This window comes from Lepus europaeus, chromosome X (genome assembly GCF_033115175.1).
Source record: "Lepus europaeus isolate LE1 chromosome X, mLepTim1.pri, whole genome shotgun sequence".
NCBI classification, from domain to species: domain Eukaryota; kingdom Metazoa; phylum Chordata; class Mammalia; order Lagomorpha; family Leporidae; genus Lepus; species Lepus europaeus.
The window spans coordinates 112,986,709-113,006,346 of NC_084850.1; the positions used below are offsets into that span (position 1 = coordinate 112,986,709).

The 19,638-nt window shown below is 37.7% G+C and overlaps 1 pseudogene; it reads right to left on the minus strand.

Moving 5' to 3' along the window:
• Positions 1–1,646: 1,646 nt before the first annotated feature.
• The window catches only part of LOC133752839 (DNA replication licensing factor MCM4-like), a 31,830-nt pseudogene continuing 13,838 nt past the window's right edge, over positions 1,647–19,638 (minus strand).

A 19,638-nucleotide genomic window follows, 5' to 3' on the forward strand; every position in this document is an offset into this window, starting at 1 on the left:
AACATGAGGGAAAAGACTTTTCATCAACATAGGCCAACCTTGAGATGACATAGATGTTCCAGTCATCAGGCACAGACTTAGAACTGTTCATTATAACCATGTTCAATGTTCCATGAACTGATGGTGGACACCCTTGAAATGAAAGGCAAGATAGATATTCTTAGTAGAGAAATTGAAACTGTAAGAAAAGAACTAAATGGAAATTTTAGGATGGAAAAATTCAATATCTAAAATTTAAAGTCATTGAATTGGCTCAAAAGTAGACTGGAGGTTAAAATTACCAAGTTAGTGGATCTAAAGAAAGAACAATAGAAATGATACAATCTGAAGAGTTGAAAAAAATGTTTAAAAATAATAAATTGAACTCAATGATCCACAGAACAGCAAATAGTTGTGAATATGTTTTGTTAACATTTTCATGCAGAACACATGGCTTTGGGAATAGATTATTGCAAATTAAATAAAATTGAACTGGACTTCTAAATTTTACTTATTTGTTCCGTATAAAATTCCAAATGATTGCCTTGTAGTACTGCCCTTTAGAAATGTTTAACTCTAAACACCTTTCTTTCTGTCATTTCATTCATTTAGTCATTGATTCAAGAATACTTTAAGTGCATTCTACAGACTGCCATAATCAATATAATCTTATATACACATATAGATGCAGTATTAAAATCATGGTATGAAGTCATCGTTCATTAAATGAAGAATTTCTTTCTGTTAATTTCATAACAAAAAGGAAGCATTGGGGAAATAGAGAGATCCCCATCACCAATGTTGTTCAACTTAGGTTGACTTTGGCAATGAGAATGTAGAAAATATCTAAATCTCAGATGAACAGCTGAATTATATAAGTTTCAATAGTTTTTATAATTTTGATATCATTCATGCAAATATATGAGATCAAAGATTTGTTCAAATAATTTGTTAGTGAGGGGATTGGTAAAAAATGAGACACTTGAAAGATAATTTGAGCTAGTGGGTATAATCTAATAAGTAAATTTATAAAATTATTAGATTAAAAATCCATTAATGTCTTAAAGGATTATAAACTGAAAACTTTGTGTTTTTTTTCTGCCAATTATCTCAATTTCTACCAAATGAAAAATGTATAATTGAACATGTATCATCACCATATTTGAGGATATTATTAATAATCAAAGTTCATTCTCTTAAATAATCTTTAGATGGACCTGTGACCCCTATGATGTTTTTTTTTTTTATTCTTTCTGTCATTTATTTAGGAAAAAGCTTTACAAATCAGGATAAAGTGGCATAAGTTAGCCCAGAAGACAATCATTTCCAACCACTCATTCCTGACCTAATCGTAGCTGCAAGGAAAAAGACCTCTAAAAAGAATTATACTCCAATGCCATGCATGGGAGAGAAAGAGGTTCTAGCCCTCTGTTCCTTCGCACAGAATGATGTACCCTGGCTACTCCTGCTACTTTGTATTACAAAACCCTCCAGCATGTGGGTGAATGCCATTACAAAGTCCAGCACAGAAACCTGGCCTTGCTACCAGCTTGGATGGTGGCTGCTGTCTGCACATGCATCTCTAGGTATGCATAAAAGCCCCACTGCTTAAAACAGGCACTTCAGGACAATCCCTGTGTACTAGTCTACGTTTGTGAACTAGCACGGTATTTATACTTCGTTAAAAACACAAAAAGCACACATTTCACTAAGGAAACTGAACCTGGGTTAGGAAGCTTTTATGTAGCCAAATGCTGCCTTTCAGAAGCCACTGAGACAGATGGCAACAGCCGCAGCGGCCTGGCCCGGCTGCCTGTGCACGGCTCGCGACACACAGTGGCCTTATTAGAGGAGGCGGACGGTTTTCCCAGTCACTGTCAAGAAGTCACCGTCAGCCAGGGCTCGCAGGGCTTCTTCAAACATATCTTTGGTAATCGCTATGTCAGACTGTCCCCGAATATCTTCAAAAAGGTGCTGGTATTTTAGAGCTGGTGTTTTGCCCTTAGATAAAAATTTTTTTTTTTTTCAATGCTTCTGCTAATTCTTCTTTCCGTTTACGAGAGGTAGCACTCATTCCCGTGGTGAGAATGGATATGTCCACGATGCCAGTCCGGGGGTCGGTGGCGGACTGCTTTAGAGCCTCACGGTGGAGGTGCTTGGCCTCTTCCACATCAATCGCTTCCACTCTGAAAACCGAACTTCAGCATGGGCTTCTGCTAGGCGAATTAACGATTCCAGCTGCCGAGGGTACGCAGACACCATTCCTCGGCTACTGCCAATCTTCCTCATGTCTACATAAGCCTCAGTGAGAGCCTGGCTGGCCTCCTCGCTGAGCCGGGGCATGACGGTGCTATCTGCATAAGCGATGTAGTCCTTCAGCACTGCCATGTCTAGGAACTCCTCCTCCGCCTGCTCCTCACTCTGGTAGTAGAGCGAGACTAAGTGGTGAGCCAGACGCCTGTCGTAGGCCTCATCCTGAGGGTCTAGCATGAGGAAGATCAGATCGAACCTTGACAACAACGTGTGAGGCAACTGGATGTTTTCAATGGTGGTTATCTTGGGGTTCCATTGAAACTCGATGGGATTTGCTGCTGCCAGGATGGAGGTGTGCGCGTTGAGCTGACAGAGGATCCCAGCCTTTGCAATGGACAGTGTCTGCTGCTCCATGACTTCGTGTAACACAGGTCTTGTACTTTCATTCATCTTGTCGAACTCATCAATACAGTAGATGCCGTTGTCTTTAGATGGACCTGTGACCCCTATGATGTTAAAAGGACATTACCTCACATACATGCACAAACACACGTCAGATAAAATGTATATCAAGTGTCTTGAAAAGACTTGAAGCACATAACTGTTTCAGTAGGAATATAAAGTGTTTATTTTATATGAAAATGTGATATTTAGAAAGGTAGAACCAAAATGTGGTAGACAGAATTTGTACAGATCCTCTATAATCCCAACCCCTTGAGCAGTGTGCAGGACTTGTGAATATAATGAGCTTTTCCCCCCTTAATTAGCTTACCTTGTATCACAAATGTGAAGATTTGCAGATGTAATCAAGACTTCTAATCAAACTGTTTTTGAGTTAATCAAAAGTGTAGTCGTCATAGCTGAGTTTGACTTAATCAGGTGAGACCTTTAAAAGAGGATCCAGTCCTTCCCTGAAGAGAGAAATTCAAAGCAAGATAGATTCAGAATGAGAGAGATCTTTCTGCTGTCCTTAAAGAAGGTAATAGCTAAGCTGTGAACTGATTATGGAGGTGACCAACGCAATTTCTAGAAGCTGACAGTGCTTCCCTGTGGAGGAGTCAGGAAGAAAATGAGGGCTCTGTCCTACAATCACATGGAACTAAATTGTGCCACCATCCTGCAAAAGTTTGCAAATGGATTTCTCTCTAGTCAATTTTCCAGAAGATGCTGCCTTCCAGACAACACCTTGATTTCAATGTTGTGAAACTCTGAGAAGCAATCCCAGTCATGATATCTGGACTTCTGACCGACATAAACTGTGAGATAATATATGTCTATTGTGTTAATCTAGGAAATTGGTGGTAATTTGTTGCACAGCAATATAAGAAATTGTATACAAGACATTTTCGGGACTGTGATTAGCCAATAAAGCTAAGTAATTTATTTGCTCTACCAGGCTTGTATAATCTCAACACATAGCAAAATACATACATTCCAACAAATATTTCCTCAGCATATTCAAATACCTGCTAAAATTATGAATCATTCACATCATTTTACTCTATCATCTTGATGTTTTCATTGAATAATACTTGCTGTTTAATCCTGAGTTTAAATGTTTAACTAGTTTTATACTCACTAATAGAAGAATGAAAAAAACAATTTGTGCTTAAGTTATTAAGGTATTCAAATAACTGAAGAAAAATAAGATTTATCTGCAAGTTGAGTTCTGCGGAATACAGACTCTGAGATGGAATTTAACCATGCAGGAGTTTTGTACGAAGTGCCTTTAGACTCAGCAACTATGGAAAGAAAGGAAGGGAAGGAAGGGAAAGAAGGGAAGCAGGATTGGGCAGAAGGAGAGATTGCACTACAATGCAATCCCAAAGACAACTTGAACCAACCCCCATGAGTATTTCTGTTGCTAGAATATACCCTGAGAATTGTGATATTCCTGATATGGTCAGCAATTTATACACCGAATTGGCCAGATGTTTGATGTGTACCAGTTTGGAAAGGGTTGAGGCAATCTTAGAGGTGGTGACTTTCTGTAGTTAAAGCAATTCTGGAATGGACTGACACAGTAAATCCATCACTGAAGAGAGACATGGGTGTAAATCACAATGTTTCCAGTTGCTGTGCTGTTTGGACATAAAATACTACTAGTTTCATGTCAGTAAGTATTTCTAAATGTATTTATTTACCCTCAAAATATAAACAAAAATTTATGTGATATTAGGTTTAGAACTATACTGTACAATTAAAATTCTTATAGGTTGTTATTGATTTCTGAAGGACCAGAGATTATTCCTCAAAAAAATTAATAGCTCTATTAGGAATCCAGTTTATCAACAGACTATGAGATTGTCACATTGGAGATCAATGCTTTACCATTTTTAGGGTCTGCCTTTTAAGTGGCCAAGGTCTAGCAACTAGGACAAAACAATGTAATAATGGGACTGATTATCTTAGCTCCAACTATAGGAGCCAGAAGGAAAAAAAAAATGCATGAATTCAGAGATTGTAGTTTTCAATGCCTTTTGACATGTGTATATCTATCAAATGCCAAAATGATCTTTCCTTTTAATACAAAATATGATAGCTGTTTCTACTCATTATCAGTCAAAATAATCAACAAGAAAGGCTATTGATAAATTGGATTCATTTTCAGAGAACTCAGTTGTACAATACGCTTTTGATGCAAGGTAACTTGGTGAATAGTTGCCAGGTGGTAATTAATCCACAGAATTTCAGGTCAATGTTTATACTTTAAAGAGCAGAATTAAAAAATTGCCTGGTAGGTTTCCAACTGTGATTCTTCTTCTGTCAAAGTGTATTAGAAGTGGCTTTATTGTTGCTATTACTTTTGGTAATATCCTCAGAATGTTTTAACTACTGGATTATTTTTATAATTCTCATTTTAAAAAATAAACTAGCTGAAAATGAAGTATTGATCTGAATTTAAGTGCATGGTGCATCCCTGTTATTATGGCTCAGAATAATAACTTTGAATCCCTATTATCATTTTATAACTTTGTGCCACATAATCATTTTAACAATCATTGATTTTATTCTTTACACATCAATTTGCATTTAAAAATTTTAAACAACTATCAAACAAAAGTAAAAAAGCACTAAAAAACAAATAATCAAGCTTAAGCTCATTCACTGGCTTTCTGTTATCCAAAGAGGCACTAAAATCTAATCTCCTTACCTTACTTAGTTTTATTTAACCCAATTTATGACCCTCTGAAAGGAACTATAAATATAGGGCTGGCATTTCAGTCCCTTGCTGCATTCTGTTTGCTGCCTGTGGCTGCAATGTTGCTGCTATGCAAAAGTTAACTCATCTGGGGTCCCCAGCACACCCTGATCCCCTCCTATCCTCTCTTTTCGTTTTCTGTCTGCTCATTACTCAAATTTGATTCAGTGTTTTGTGAAAGATTTTGTAGTTTTTACCACACAGAAACACATTTTGCTCCAGCAGGAATCTCATAAACTTTTTCAGAAATATTTTCCTTTTTTTTTTTTTTCAATCAGTGCTATAGTGAATGCATAGTGAAATCTGACTTTATGGTTTTCCTGTAATGCCTTCCCCTCCTAGGTGCTGATATTTGCTTTCTTAACAGGGTGAGGTATACCCTTTTGATGTTTATCACTATTCTAGAGAGGAACTGTAGTTACAAATTTAACTGTGATATGCAGAGGAATATTGCTTTGTTATCATCAAAGTTCCCATTACAAGAAATTGTTTCATTTTTTAATGGTGCTATGCTCTGCCACCCTCCCCAAACCCTATTCTTGTAACTTCGAATGTCCTATGTGCACTCACCTGCTTCTATTTTGCTTCAGACATAGAAAATAGCTTTGGTTTGAACATCGTAAACTTCATATTTCTTATTAGCTCTTTTACCTAAAAATGCAGAAGGTAATATACTGTATATGACAAAAGAGCATTGAGCACTAAGTCAGGTATCCTGCATTTTATTATTTCTGAGATTTTCAAAAGTTCTAACTGATCAGGTTTTATTTCCTCATCTATAATGCAGCAGGGCTACTACCAATTGAGATTGAAATGAAAAGAATCTACTATGTTTTGTAAACTATAAGTCATTCCATAAGCATAATATTTTATTATTGCAACCAGTCCAAATCCTCATGATTTTTCAGTTTTTAAAGTAAAATCTGGTCTCATAGTATTTATCCAGCATTTCTTACCACTTCATGTCCCTCTTTTTCATCTTATTTTTCTCCGTTTTCCCCTATGACAAGCGAATATTATCAATGTAAGAAACAGATCCCATATATAGATAAGAAATTATCACTTCAGATTATTAGATGCAATAGGTAGTGAAACATCAAACCGGGGAACCTTGGGAACAAAGAGACACAAAGCAAATTGCTGGAAGGAGCTCAGCTAAAGCTGTCTCCTTATTTTTAGCCAGATGAATTGGAAAATATTGGTACTATCAATAATGTTTGGAAACAGAGAAACAACAATGATTTGGGTTTTGTTCATCTAGAGTTTGATCACATAATGTCTGTGAAGACATTCAGGAAAATATATATGACAAAGTTGGGCTCAAATAACAAATGGTTATTAGCTTTATATTGGCAGATATACGCCTTGATGTTATAACTTGTACCTTTATTGTATATCCTGGGTGAAATAGGTTTAAAATCCAGACAACATTTTCAAATGTCCTTCCTGAATTCTTACTTGCAAGCCTAAGCTGCTGCAGCCTCATTATCATTTATGATTTTAATATCATCTAAAGCAGGTAACATTTTAACCAACTGTATCATATCCCAAAATAGTTCCCCATGATTTTTACCTAACTTGTACTCAGTTGTATTATATTAATTGGCTTCTCATTATTACAGTGCTATATCTGACAAGCCTAACTTTATAAAGAAAAAAGATTTATCTAGCTCACGGTTTTGAAAGTTCAAACCCAAGATCAGCAAGCCCCATTGGTTGAGTCTCTGATAAGAGTAGCAGTGGTAGAAAATAGAGTGTAGGTAGAGGAAAGATCACATGGTGAGCCAAGAAGCAGGGAGAACAGTTGCATTCAATTTGTTTTTATAACATCCCTCTCACAAGAAGTGTCTGCCAAGGGCATGCCTCCAACGATCCAGGGACCTACTCCTAGGCCCACCTGTTAAACACCATAATTCTATTAACTGTCCACCTTCTTAGTACCATTAATTTATGATTTTGAGGTTTAGAGTCCTGCATGCATTTGGGAGGCAAATCATGATTAAACCTTAGTATGCACAATTTAGAACTGGTCACATTCAGCACTTTATATTCTTGTGTTAAGTTTGGAATCAGGATTGTTTCCTTGGCAATTGTTAACAGACTCAAATCAGATTGAATTAAGCCACAAAATGGATATTTAGTTCACATTATTCTGTACTTCTGAAGCAGCTTCTGCCCTGGTTGGATTCAGAATTCAAAAGTCATTGGGACTGAATTTCTTTCCATTCCTTGCTATGTGTTGGCTCCATTTCAAGATTACATGTTGTTGCCCCATAGCCTTAACATCTTCCTTCATGGGATGTCTAACTACGCAAGTGTCATCCTCTTGGATTCAAGTAGATGAGTAAAGTGTTCAAAGAATTTAAATGTTGGGTATGATATATTAAAGTCAATGTTGTCACAACAAGAAATGAGAACAAGACTTGGAAATAAGTTTAGTATACTCACAGGTCACAGAGAAGGAGTCATCACATGCCACTCAGGGCCACAGGGAAAGCATCAGATTTCAGTCAGGTGACAAAAGACAGGAGGGAAAGTTGAAATCCAAGCCTTTATTTGGGTTTCCATGGGAAAAGCAAATCAAGACAAAGTAACTAGGTTAGAACTGGCTACTATGAATAATTCTGGTTGGATTTGGTTATAGGGATAGCCTTTAATTGTCTTATATCTGATCCTAAGGTGATTTAAAGCAGAGGAAATATTGGCTTGGTGTGTGAGAGTTAGATAAAGAGGGTTTGGACTAAAGACTGGGATTCTTTATTTGTGTATGAAAAATGTGCTCTAGTCACAAACCCTTTATTATAACTTAGAAAGTCTAACCAGTTTGTGTCTTCCTGGTCAGTGCTATGGTTTTAATGTCCCCTCCTACTGTGGTTTGGATATGGTTCAAGTATTCTCCAAGGCTTCATCTATTGAAATTTGATCTGATTTGTGAGGTGTTAGGAGGGGGGAAAATTAATCCAACTGTGGTATTTACAGGTGGAGTCTTTGGAAATTGATTAGAATTAGTTAAGGTCATTATAGTGGAGGCCCAAGGTTGAATCCTTGTGGCTACATAACACAGAGAGGGATTGGAAGAGTCACATATTGACAGACACCTGAGTCCCCTATCTCTTGCCACATGATGCTTTGTGTCACTTTGGAATTCCGTTAGCAAGAAGACCATGACCAGATGAGGCCCCTACATCCTGCATTTGAGAACTATGAGCCTCAGGAATTTCATTATATCAATACCATATCAGAATAAGATTCCCTCAGAGCTTATGTTGAAATTTAATTGCCATATACTAGTATTAAGAGGTGGGTTCTTCAAAAGGTGATTATGTTATGAGGGTTCTGTCCTCATGTGTGGATTAATGCTGTTACAGTGGCAGTAGTTTAGCTATTGTGGAAGTATGTGCCTGACAACAAGCTTGATTTTGGTCTAATTTCCTTTCTGTCTCATATGTTCTCATTTGCTCTTCCACCATGTTACAAAGCAAAACAAAGACTCTCACTCGCCTTTCTTTTGGACTTCCAAGTCTCCAGAACCAAGAGGCAAATAAACTATTATTTATAATTTACCCTGTGATATTCTGTTTTACTACCACAACACAAGTTATACAGAAAGCTTTTTTAAAAATTTTTTAACTTTTATTTAATGAATATAAATATCCAATGCACAGCTATGGATTACAATGGCTTCCCCCTCCCATAACTTCCCTCCCACCCACAACCCTCCCCTCTCCCACTCCCTCTTCCCTTCCATTCACATCAAGATTCATTTTAAATTCTCTTTATATACAGAAGATCAATTTAGTATATATTAAGTAAAGATTTCAACAGTTTGCACCCACATAGAAACACAAAGTGAAACATACTGTTTGAGTACTAGTTATAGCATTAAATCAAAATGTACAGCACATTAAGGACAGAGATCCCACATGAGGAGCAAGTGCACAGTGGCTCCTGTTGTTGACCCAACAAATTGACACTCTAGTTTATGGCACCAGTAACCATCCTAGGCTGTCGTCATGAGTTGCCAAGGCTATGAAAGCCTTCCAAGTTCGCCGACTCTGATCATATTTAGACAGAGTCATAAAGCACAGGGTGAGGATAGTAACCAATGATCCTAAGAGTGGCATTTACCAGGTCTGAACAATTATACAGCATTAAGTGGGGAAGAGGACCATCAGTACACACAGGTTTGGAGTAGAGCCATTGGAGGTAGAGGTTATGATTACAAAGGAATGAGGCCCAAGTGTCCTGGACAGGGTCTAGAACAAAGGACAGAGTCATTATTAGAGGAGCTAAGAAAGGTGCTGTCTAAGCTACAATTAAGTTTTCTGATTTACAGGCAAATAGAACCTGACAGAAGGGGCTTGATAATAATCTGGTGGGCTTTAGGCCTTGTAAGTTAAGAGGCCCAGACCTATCTACCTCTTCACATGGGGTACATCCTAAGGGAGGTGTGAACCTCCTAGGGGAAGGCACTCTGTAGTCTTTCATTACTTAGCTGGCCTGGGAGGAGAGCTGGCCAGGTAAAGGCAGGTGGCATCTCTAACAAGAAATTTACAGTTCTGCCTGCAATGTTGCTGACCCTACTTGACCATCCCCTCAGCTGCAGTGGTCACTTTGGAAGTTGGGCTGAGTGAAGGGCTTTTCAGCTTAGAGCCAATAAGATCTGTGGCTCTGACCTGGGCATCCTTCGACTCCAGGGCAGGTCCATTTCCAGTGATCCAACTCTTGGCAGAGCTGCCAGGGCTCTTCACAAGTTGACTTCTGCTGAAGCCCAGGCTTACCACATTGCAAGCCACTGCAGTGGACTGGCCTGTTGGGTCTCCTTGAGGGCAGATCACTGTACAGATCAGCCATTAATAGGCCTGCCACGCATTGCTTCTGATGCCTAGCTTGCTTTTCCTCCTGGTTTTTGTTAATGAAGACCAGAGGATGCAAGTCAAGGGAGTGCCCAAGTCCCATCTCTAATCTTTGGTGGCCTGAACTACAAGTCTATAGTCACAGGCATGTTCTGTAGTAGTTTTTCTAAGGTAGACAATGCCCATGAGGAAAATTATATTCTCACTTAAAAACTTTCTTTTCCTTTGATCTGAAAGGGAGGTTTTTTCTGCTGATGGTGAAGTAAATCTAGCTATGAGATTATTATTTAAGTTCTTATTTTGGCTATGCTATTACAGAAAGATGTTAGCCATCTCTTTTATAAGGTCTAAAGATTAAATTGTGCGTCCTACAGATTCCTTCATAATAGAATTAGTTTCCTAACTTGAAGAGAATAGAGAAATGAAAGAACAAGTTGGGCTTAGAATAGAGAAATGAGGGAGCAAGTCCTAGATTGCTTGCTGACAATAGCAATATTACATGAATACTTAGCAAACAGTTTCAACAACTAGATAACAACTTAAGAAAACATTTACCAGAAGGTCCAATGCCTTCTATAAATTTTAACAATCATGTATTTGGAAACACCTGTTAAATATCTAACATGGTGTAGTTTGTTTAACCAGTAAACTTAAGCACAACCATATAAAATGTTTTTAGTTTCTTTCTACCAACAAGTATAAAACATATGATACAGAGATTCAGGTCACTAGAATTAAAATGTATCTTTGATTAATTTTAGCAGCTTAAATTTATGGACAATCTTATCTATAAGCCAATTAAAATAAAATTCTTAATAAAATTTCCCCATGTGGACATACAATATGTACACACATATAATATAACATAATAGACCAATATAGCAATTTTAATGATAGCTTAAAATCTTTAACTCTTTTTGTAGATTGCCAATTGATTTGAATTGCTTTTTGTTTTTAGTAACCTCAGTTAACCATACTTTCTCTCAGTTGGTACTGTTAATACATTATTGGCTTCATCTGTTTACAGAGCCATCCCAAAGTACTGAATACAATAGAAGTGGCTGGAAAAAGTCCATAGGAACCTATGGGAGGACAGCTAAACACAGAACCAACAACACTTTAGTTTTATGAGCAGCAAATCATATAACTGTGGATGACAAAAGACTTTAAGTTGCCATGTTTAAAATTATAAACTCATCAACCAACAAGAGGCACTTGCTTACGTCACAGTATTTTTGAAAGCACCTGTAGGATTTTACAAGTATTTAACCCTTTAGGCCTCTGGGGCTTTCTCATTAAGATAATTATAATGTCTAGTAACACAAGGTCATTAGACTTTTTAATTCTCAAACATTTGTATTAATAGTATTTTCCATTATAGAAACTTAAAATTTGGTACCACGTCACATCTTGACAGCACTTCTAATATAATCCAAATAGCCTGATTAGTTGGTGTCTCTATAAGATGAGAGACATAGGTCCTTCGATTTTTTCAGTTGGGCCCAAACTGGAAAAACCAAAGTCCAGGATTTGCTGGAAATTTTAGAGTCCAGATTGCTTGAAACTTTGATTTTCTGAGTGCCTGTCAAGAATGCCAAGAAGGCTCAAAATCCAAAATATCTGGTTGAAATAAGATTCCTTAAAATCATGACATAACATAGACCAAATTTGATCATTGTTACAAGGTGATTATTCAAATCTTTGAAAATAAGCACATATTTAAGTAACCCATAGTTCTTAATAAAAATTCAGCTGTTTTTGAACAATTAGAATTTAACAGACATCAAGAGAACATAATAGATTACTTTAACACATTGCTTTAACAGAGCATCAGATTTTAATTCTATGTCAAAGAGAAATTGAGCTTCCTATGATCTTTCGCTGTGAGGTTTCCTTCCTTTACCTTCTTTCATATTGATGACTATGTTTCTGTGTGTAACACATCTTTTTTTTTTTGACAGAGTGGATAGTGAGAGAGAGAGACAGAGACAGAGAGAAAGGTCTTCCTTTTTGCCATTGGTTTACCCTCCAATGGCCGCTGCGGCCGGCTCATCGCGCTGATCCAAAGCCAGGAGCCAGGTGCTTCTCCTGATCTCCCTTGTGGGTGCAGGGCCCAAGCACTTGGGCCATCCTCCACTGCCTTCCCGGGCCATAGCAGAGAGCTGGCCTGGAAGAGGGGCAACTGGGATAGAATCCGGCGCCCCAACTGGGACTAGAACCTGGTGTGCCGGTGCCGCAATGCGGAGGATTAGCCTGTTAAGCCACGGCGCTGGCCTCTGTGTGTTAACACATCTTTAAGCATCTTTTGCAGGGCAGGGTGAGTGGCAACAAATTCTTTGAATTTCTGTTTGCTATGAAAAGTCTTTATTTCACCTTCATTCACAAATTAGAGCTTTGCAGAATATAATATTCTGGGCTGGCAGTTTTTCTCTCTTAGTACCTGGGCTATGTCTCGCCATTCCCTTCTAGCTTGTAGGGTTTCTGATGAGAAGTCTGCTGTGAGTATAATTAGGGATCCTCTGAGAGTAATCTGACGTTTCTCTCTTGCACCTTTTAGAATCTTTTCTTTATGTTTCACTGTGGTGAGTTTGATTACAACATGTCGCGGTGAGGATCTCTTTTGGTCATGTTTATTAGGGTTTCTATAAGCTTCCTGTACTAAGATGTCTCTGTCCTTCTCCAAACCTGGGAAATTTTCTGCTAGAATCTCACTAAGAAGGCCTTCTAATTCTTTCTCCCTCTCCATGCCTTCAGGAACTCCTAGAACCCGAATGTTAGGTTTTTTAAAAGTATCCTGTAGATTCCCGATAATATTTTTTAGATTTCTAATTTCCTCTTCTTTTCTTTGGTTTGCCTGTTTCCTTTCCTGTTCTCTGTCCTCTAAGTCTGATATTCTCTCTTCTGCTTCGCCCATTCTGTTTTTAAGGCTCTCTAATGTGTTTGTCATTTGATCTATTGACTTCTTCATTTCATTATGATTTCTCGTCACTATCACAGTTTCTTGTTCTACTAGTTGTTTCATTTCATTTTGATTCCTCCTAAATATTTCATTTTCACGAGAGAGATTTTCTATCTTGTCCATTAAGGATTTCTGTAGTTCAAGAATTTGTTTTTGAGAACTTCTTAATGTTCTTATCAATTTTTTGAGATCTGCTTCTTGCATTTCTTCCATCTCATCATGTTCATAATCTTGAATTGGGGTGTCTTTTTCATCTGGGGGCGTCATAGTGTCTTCCTTGTTCTTGTTACCTCGGTTTTTGCGTTTGTTATTTTGCATGTTGGAGATATTTGGTTTCTTCACTGTGCTGTTTTTTCTTGTTATACTATGGCTCTAGGTTAAGTGGACTGTCTGCTTTCGATGGAGCCTTAGAGGCTTGAGATGAGTGTGGCCTGAGAACTCTGTTTGGTTCCTCAGGGTTGAGGGTGTGCCAAAGGTGACACTCCCAGGTTAGGCGTGGTAAATCTCTCTCTCTCTTTCTTTCTTTCTTTCTTTCTTTCTTTCTTTCTTTCTTTCTTTCTTTCTTTCTAAGGGAAGTAATTCCACACAGCTGAGCGGAACTGGAGGTAGTTAGCAGGGGAATGATATACCCACAGGAGCCAGAGATCAGAAGCTCTTTCCCAAGGACCACACAGGGAATCTCTGCTGCCCTCAGTGTGGGCTTCAATTCTCCTGCAGTCTCCCACTGGATTGCCAAGTTAGATCCCAATCTCCTGTTATTTCACCCCCACCCCCTCGAGTCAGGTTTTTCTGCTAGGCTCAGGGCCGGTGCAGACCTGAGGTCGCCCTGTTTATGACGTATGTCCAAAATGGCGCCTGCTCTTTGTCTTGCTTGCCTTTGAGAGGTGAGTGGAGAGAAACTTGTGTCCGTATCGGTCACTTTTTTTTTCTCTCTCTCTTTTCTAATTAGCCTGGTGAACTTTTCCCCACGGAGTTTCAAGCCTCATTCCCTCTAGTCTCCTCTTTCCACTTTCCCACTGGTGTCTCGGGCTATTGAGGTTCGGCTCACCTCATGTTCCAGTGCTGGTGTGTTGAATCTGCTGCTGGTTTCCCGAACTTGGGCTCCCACTCTCTCCACGCAGGTCCACTGTGAATCACTAGTTACGGAAGAGTTTCCTTTGCTGTTTCTTCCCCTACTCTTCCTTGAACCTGCAGTATCCCCACTTTTATTAAACTGTCTCTTCCCGGACTATCAGTGTGCTCCCTTCCTATTCCGCCATCTTGCCGCTCCCTCCCAGAAAGCTTTTAAGACCTCAAAACATCACAAAGTACAGAAAAAAATGCGATCAATACCTAAAGAGTTTATTTCTTTCTAATATTACTTCCAAAATCCTGATTTACCCAATTTGTTTTTTCTTTCATCACATGTCTATCACTTAAACAAAAACTTTGTTCAAGGGAATGCAAAACACTTATTTGGTTCTTGATAGAAAGGTCAAGCTCAATTCAAAAAATTAAAATAAGAACTGTAGAAAGGTAACTCTCCAAACAAAAATTGTGGGTTGTACTGAAGAAAGAAGAAATGATATTCTACAGACAAACATTAAATAGGTACAAAGCTGTGTGTAAGATTTCATTTGTTGTATGGAGTTATAAGTAAAATATTTGTATCCTATAAGCATTTAATTTCAACAGCCTGACTTTTTGAGACTGTGACCAATATTGAAAACATTTTCAATTAACTGTAGTTCTAATCTTTAGAAAATCATGTATGAATTCTTAGCTTTGTTATCAGAATTCCAGAAAACTAAAAACAAACATGTTATTCTTGATAATTTATGTATCATAATGGTAGTTAATTCCTACAATTTTTCCAGGCAAACTGATACCTATGTGCATATATTATACAAATTATTATAAATATTATTACATAATAATGTACACATTATTATACACATACACAAATACTCATAAAAATAGTATCAGTTAAATCTCAACAATTTTTTAGGAATGGACACTAGGTAAGTTATCATTTAGTTCTGGCTGATTTCTCAACTCAAAACAGCCATCAAAAGACATAAATTGGCAAACAAAAAACCTGTATGCAGCTTAATGTTTATTGCAGCTCAATTCACAATAGCTAAGACCTGAAATCAACCCTAATGCCCATCAACAGTAGACTGGATAAAGAAATTATGGGACATGTACTCTATAGAATACTATACAGCAGTCAAAAACAATGAAACTCGGTCATTTGCAACAAGATGGAGGAATCTGGAAAACATCATGCTGAGTGAATTAAGCTAGTCCCAAAGGGACAAATATCATATATTCTCCCTGATCAGTGACAACTAACCAACCATAAAAAAGGAAACCTGTTGAAGTGAAAGGGACACTATGAGAAACAGTGACTTGATCAGCCCTTGTCCTGACTGTTGATGTACAAGTTAATATTTTATCCCTTTTAGTATTTTTTTGTTCTACATAATACTGTTGGTTTAACTCTGTAATTAACACACATTTATTCTTAAGTGTTGAAATTTAACTGAAAAGTGATCCCTGTTAAATATAAGAGTGGGAATAAGAGAGGGAGATGTACAATTTGGGACATGCTCAATCGGACTTGCCTCAAATGGTGGAGTTAGAAATGTGCTAGGGGATTCCAATACAATCCCTTTAAGATTGCATGTACCAATGCCATCTCACTAGTCCAAGTGATCAATTTAGTTCACAATTGATCACACTGATAGGTCTAAGAGTAAAAGGGATCATGTAAACAAGACAAGTGTCTGCTAATACTAACTGATAGAATCAAAAAGGGAGAGAAGGATCCAACATGGGAAGTGGGATACACAGCAGACTCATAGAATGGCAGATGTCCTAAACAGCACTCTGGCCTCAGAATCAGCCCTTAAGGCATTAGGATCTGGCTGAAGAGCCCATGAGAGTATTTTTGGCATGGAAAGCCAAGACACTCTGGAAAAAAAAAGACCTAAATGAAAGATCTCTGTGAGTGAGATCCCAGTAGAAAGAACGGGCCATCAAAGGAGGAGATACAGAGAACTTCTACTTTGACTATGACCTTGTCTAAATAAGATTGAAGTCAGTGAACTCAAGAGGATTCCATAGCCTTGGAAACTCATGACTAGAGCCTAGGGAGATTTCTGATGCCATAAACAAGAGTGTCAAATTGTTAAGTCAACAACAGGAGTCACTGTGTACTTACTATACTTACTCCTCATGTGGGATCTCTATCCTTAATGTGTTGTCCAATGTGAATTAATGCTATAACTAGTACTCAAATAGTACTTTACACTTTGTGTTCTGTGTGGTGCAAACTGATGAAATCTTTACTTAATATATACTAAATTGATCTTCTGTATATAAAGAGAATTGAAAATGAATCTTGATGTGAATGGAATGGGAGAGGGAGTGGGAGATGGGAGGGGTGAGTGTGGGAGGGAAGTTATGGGGGGGGGGAAAGCCATTGTAATCCATAAACTGTGCTTTGGAAAATTATATTTACTAAATAAAAGTGTTTATAATAAAAAAAAAAGATGTAAGTTCAGGAAAAAAAAAGCAACCTATGTGATTCAGTCCTTCACAAATTATTTACTCTTTTATCACTGCTGTTTTGTATTCAGAGTTATTACAAACAGTGCAGAATGACCAGATGTGAAACAAATTACTGCATTTATCCACATTCAATTTAAACTCTAGTGCACTGCACTAGAAAGTCCTGGCCTGGACTTTCCTGTATGAGTATAAATATTAGTATGATGAAGAAGGCCAAGATAAACATGGGTTGTTTTGCGAAATTCTATAAGATTTATGGACCTTAATTATGAACATAAACACGCAGCCAGACTGCTTAATTCAATATTGGTTTCCTATGTATATATGCAGAAAAATTGAAGGATTTAAAAATAAATTACTGTACCAATTACACTGAATTAGATAAGGATTGTGCATGTCACTAATAAGTTTATATCACTCTTAGTATATTTGAATAGTTGCACTAATTGCAGCTATTCTTAATCTAAAAAGCAGGAACTCAACATATGGTGCATGTAGGTTCTATGGCCACACTTAAATTCTTACGTATAAATTTATCTAGCAAGCTATTATTTCCAATAGTTATTACTTAAAATGGTTAGTAGTTTTATGCATATAAAACCACTTATTTCCCTTCTAAGACATATTCTTTGTTCATCTTTAGGACAGATTTCTGAGAGATTCTTTTTAGTGAATGATTCTTAAAATCATAAAACTAAATACTTTCAATAATTTCTTATCCACATTAATTTTTTTTCATTGCAAGGGCAGTTTTGAACCTTTTCTGTACCCAACATGGAAAAGAAAAATGCTAGTTAAGACACATTTTCCCCAATATTATCTCATTTCCTGAATATTTCATGAGCAATTTCTCCTACCTTTGTTTCTGACAGTAAATATGTATGGTTATATGTCAACAGATTACCTCAGTTTATCATGGAAGCGAATAATGTAAAAGTCAAATCAACTGGACATCCACCTGTAAAAAATTAATTTAAAATTGGAGCTTATGCCCATCATAAAAAGTAACTTAAAATGTATCACAGACTGAAATGTAAAATGTAAAACACCTATAGGATAATATAGGAGAAAATCTAGAAGGAGCTTGGATCTGATGATGACTTTTTAGGTACAACACCAAAGGCACAATAGATTACTTTAAAAATTGGTAAGTTAGATTCTATTACATTAAAAACTCTTGCTGCACAAGAGACACTACTAAAAGAACTGCAAGACAAGCCACAGACTCGGAGAAAATATGTGCAGAGAATATATATGATGAAGTTTTCTTATCAAAAATACACACACAACTTAAAATTCAACAATAAGAATACAAACAACCTGCTTAAAAAATCAGAAGACCTGGTTAAGGCCTAGAGGTTAAGATGTTGTTTGGGACCATATTTCATACAGAGTGCCTGGATTTGAGTCCTGGCTCCCCTCCTGATTCCAGCTTCCTTCTAATGTGGACCCCGGGAGATACTAGTAGCCATGTCCCTGCCACCCACAAGAGAGACCAAGGCTGAGTTCCTGGATCCTTGCCTTGGCCTGGCACAGCCTTTGGGAGATCTCTCTCTGTCTTTCTGCCTTTCAAATAAATGAAATATATAAATATAAATTTAAGAAGAAAAAAATAAAAATATCTGAAGACACCTGATTGCTGAACATATTAAATTACAGATAAACATGAAAAGGCACTCAACATCATATGTCATTAGAGAATTGCAAATCAAAAAGAGATACAGCTATACACATATTAGAATGACAAAAATTAAAACACTGACAACATCAAATGCTTGTGATGATTGTGGATCAATAGGGGCATTCATTTATCGCTGGCTGGAATGAAAAAATTATATCTACTTTTGAAGAAAACATACAGTTCAAAAAGTTCATGGATGGAGTCGGCATTGTGGCACAGCAGGTTAAGCCGCTGCCTGTGACACCAGCATCCCATAATATGGGCGCCAGTTAGAGTCTCAGCTGCTCTACTTCCAATCCAGCTCCCTGCTAATGTGCCTGGGAAAGCAGTGCAGAATGGCCCAAGTCCTTGGCCCACTGAACCCATGTGCGAGTCCTGTAAGAAGCTCCTGGCTCCTGACTTCAGATTGTTCCAGTTCTGGCTGTCGGGACCATTTAGGGAGTAAAACAATGGATGAAAGATCTCTCTCTCTCTCTCTCTTTCTCTCTGTAACTGTCTTTCAAATGAATAAATAAATCTTTTTTTTTTTTTAAAGTTCATAGGCTAATCTTCCACCTGCTGCGCCAGCACATGGGGTTCTGGTCCTGGTCGGTGCGCCGGATTCTGTCCTGGTTGCTCCTCTTCCAGGCCAGCTCTCTGCTGTGGCCCGGGAAGGCAGTGGAGGATGGCCCAGGTCCTTGGGCCCTGCACCTGCATGGGAGACCAGGAGAAGCACCTGGCTCCTGGCTTCGGATCAGCGCGGTGTGCCAGCTGCAGCGCACCAGCCGCAGCGGCCATTGGGGGGTGAACCAACGGAAAAGGAAGACCTTTCTCTCTGTTTCTTTCTCTCACTGTCCATTCTGTCAAAAAACTAAAATAAAAAAAAAGTTCATGGAAAATTGGAATTAAAAGATAAATTAATTTTGCTGAAAAAAATCTTAAAATCCATATGTATTTCTTCTTAATATGCATTTTCCAGGGACCTTTGGAAGTTTCCTTGTATAGTTGCAAAGCATAACATATTTACTCTTTGTTTCTTTAGAGAAAACATTTGACAGTCCCTCAAAAGGACCAGTAATGGCCTTCAGGAACCACTATGAATGGATTGATTTGAATTTGCTCACACACAGTGTTAAGTAGAATTCTGGAGACTCATTTATGGTATCAATTTGTA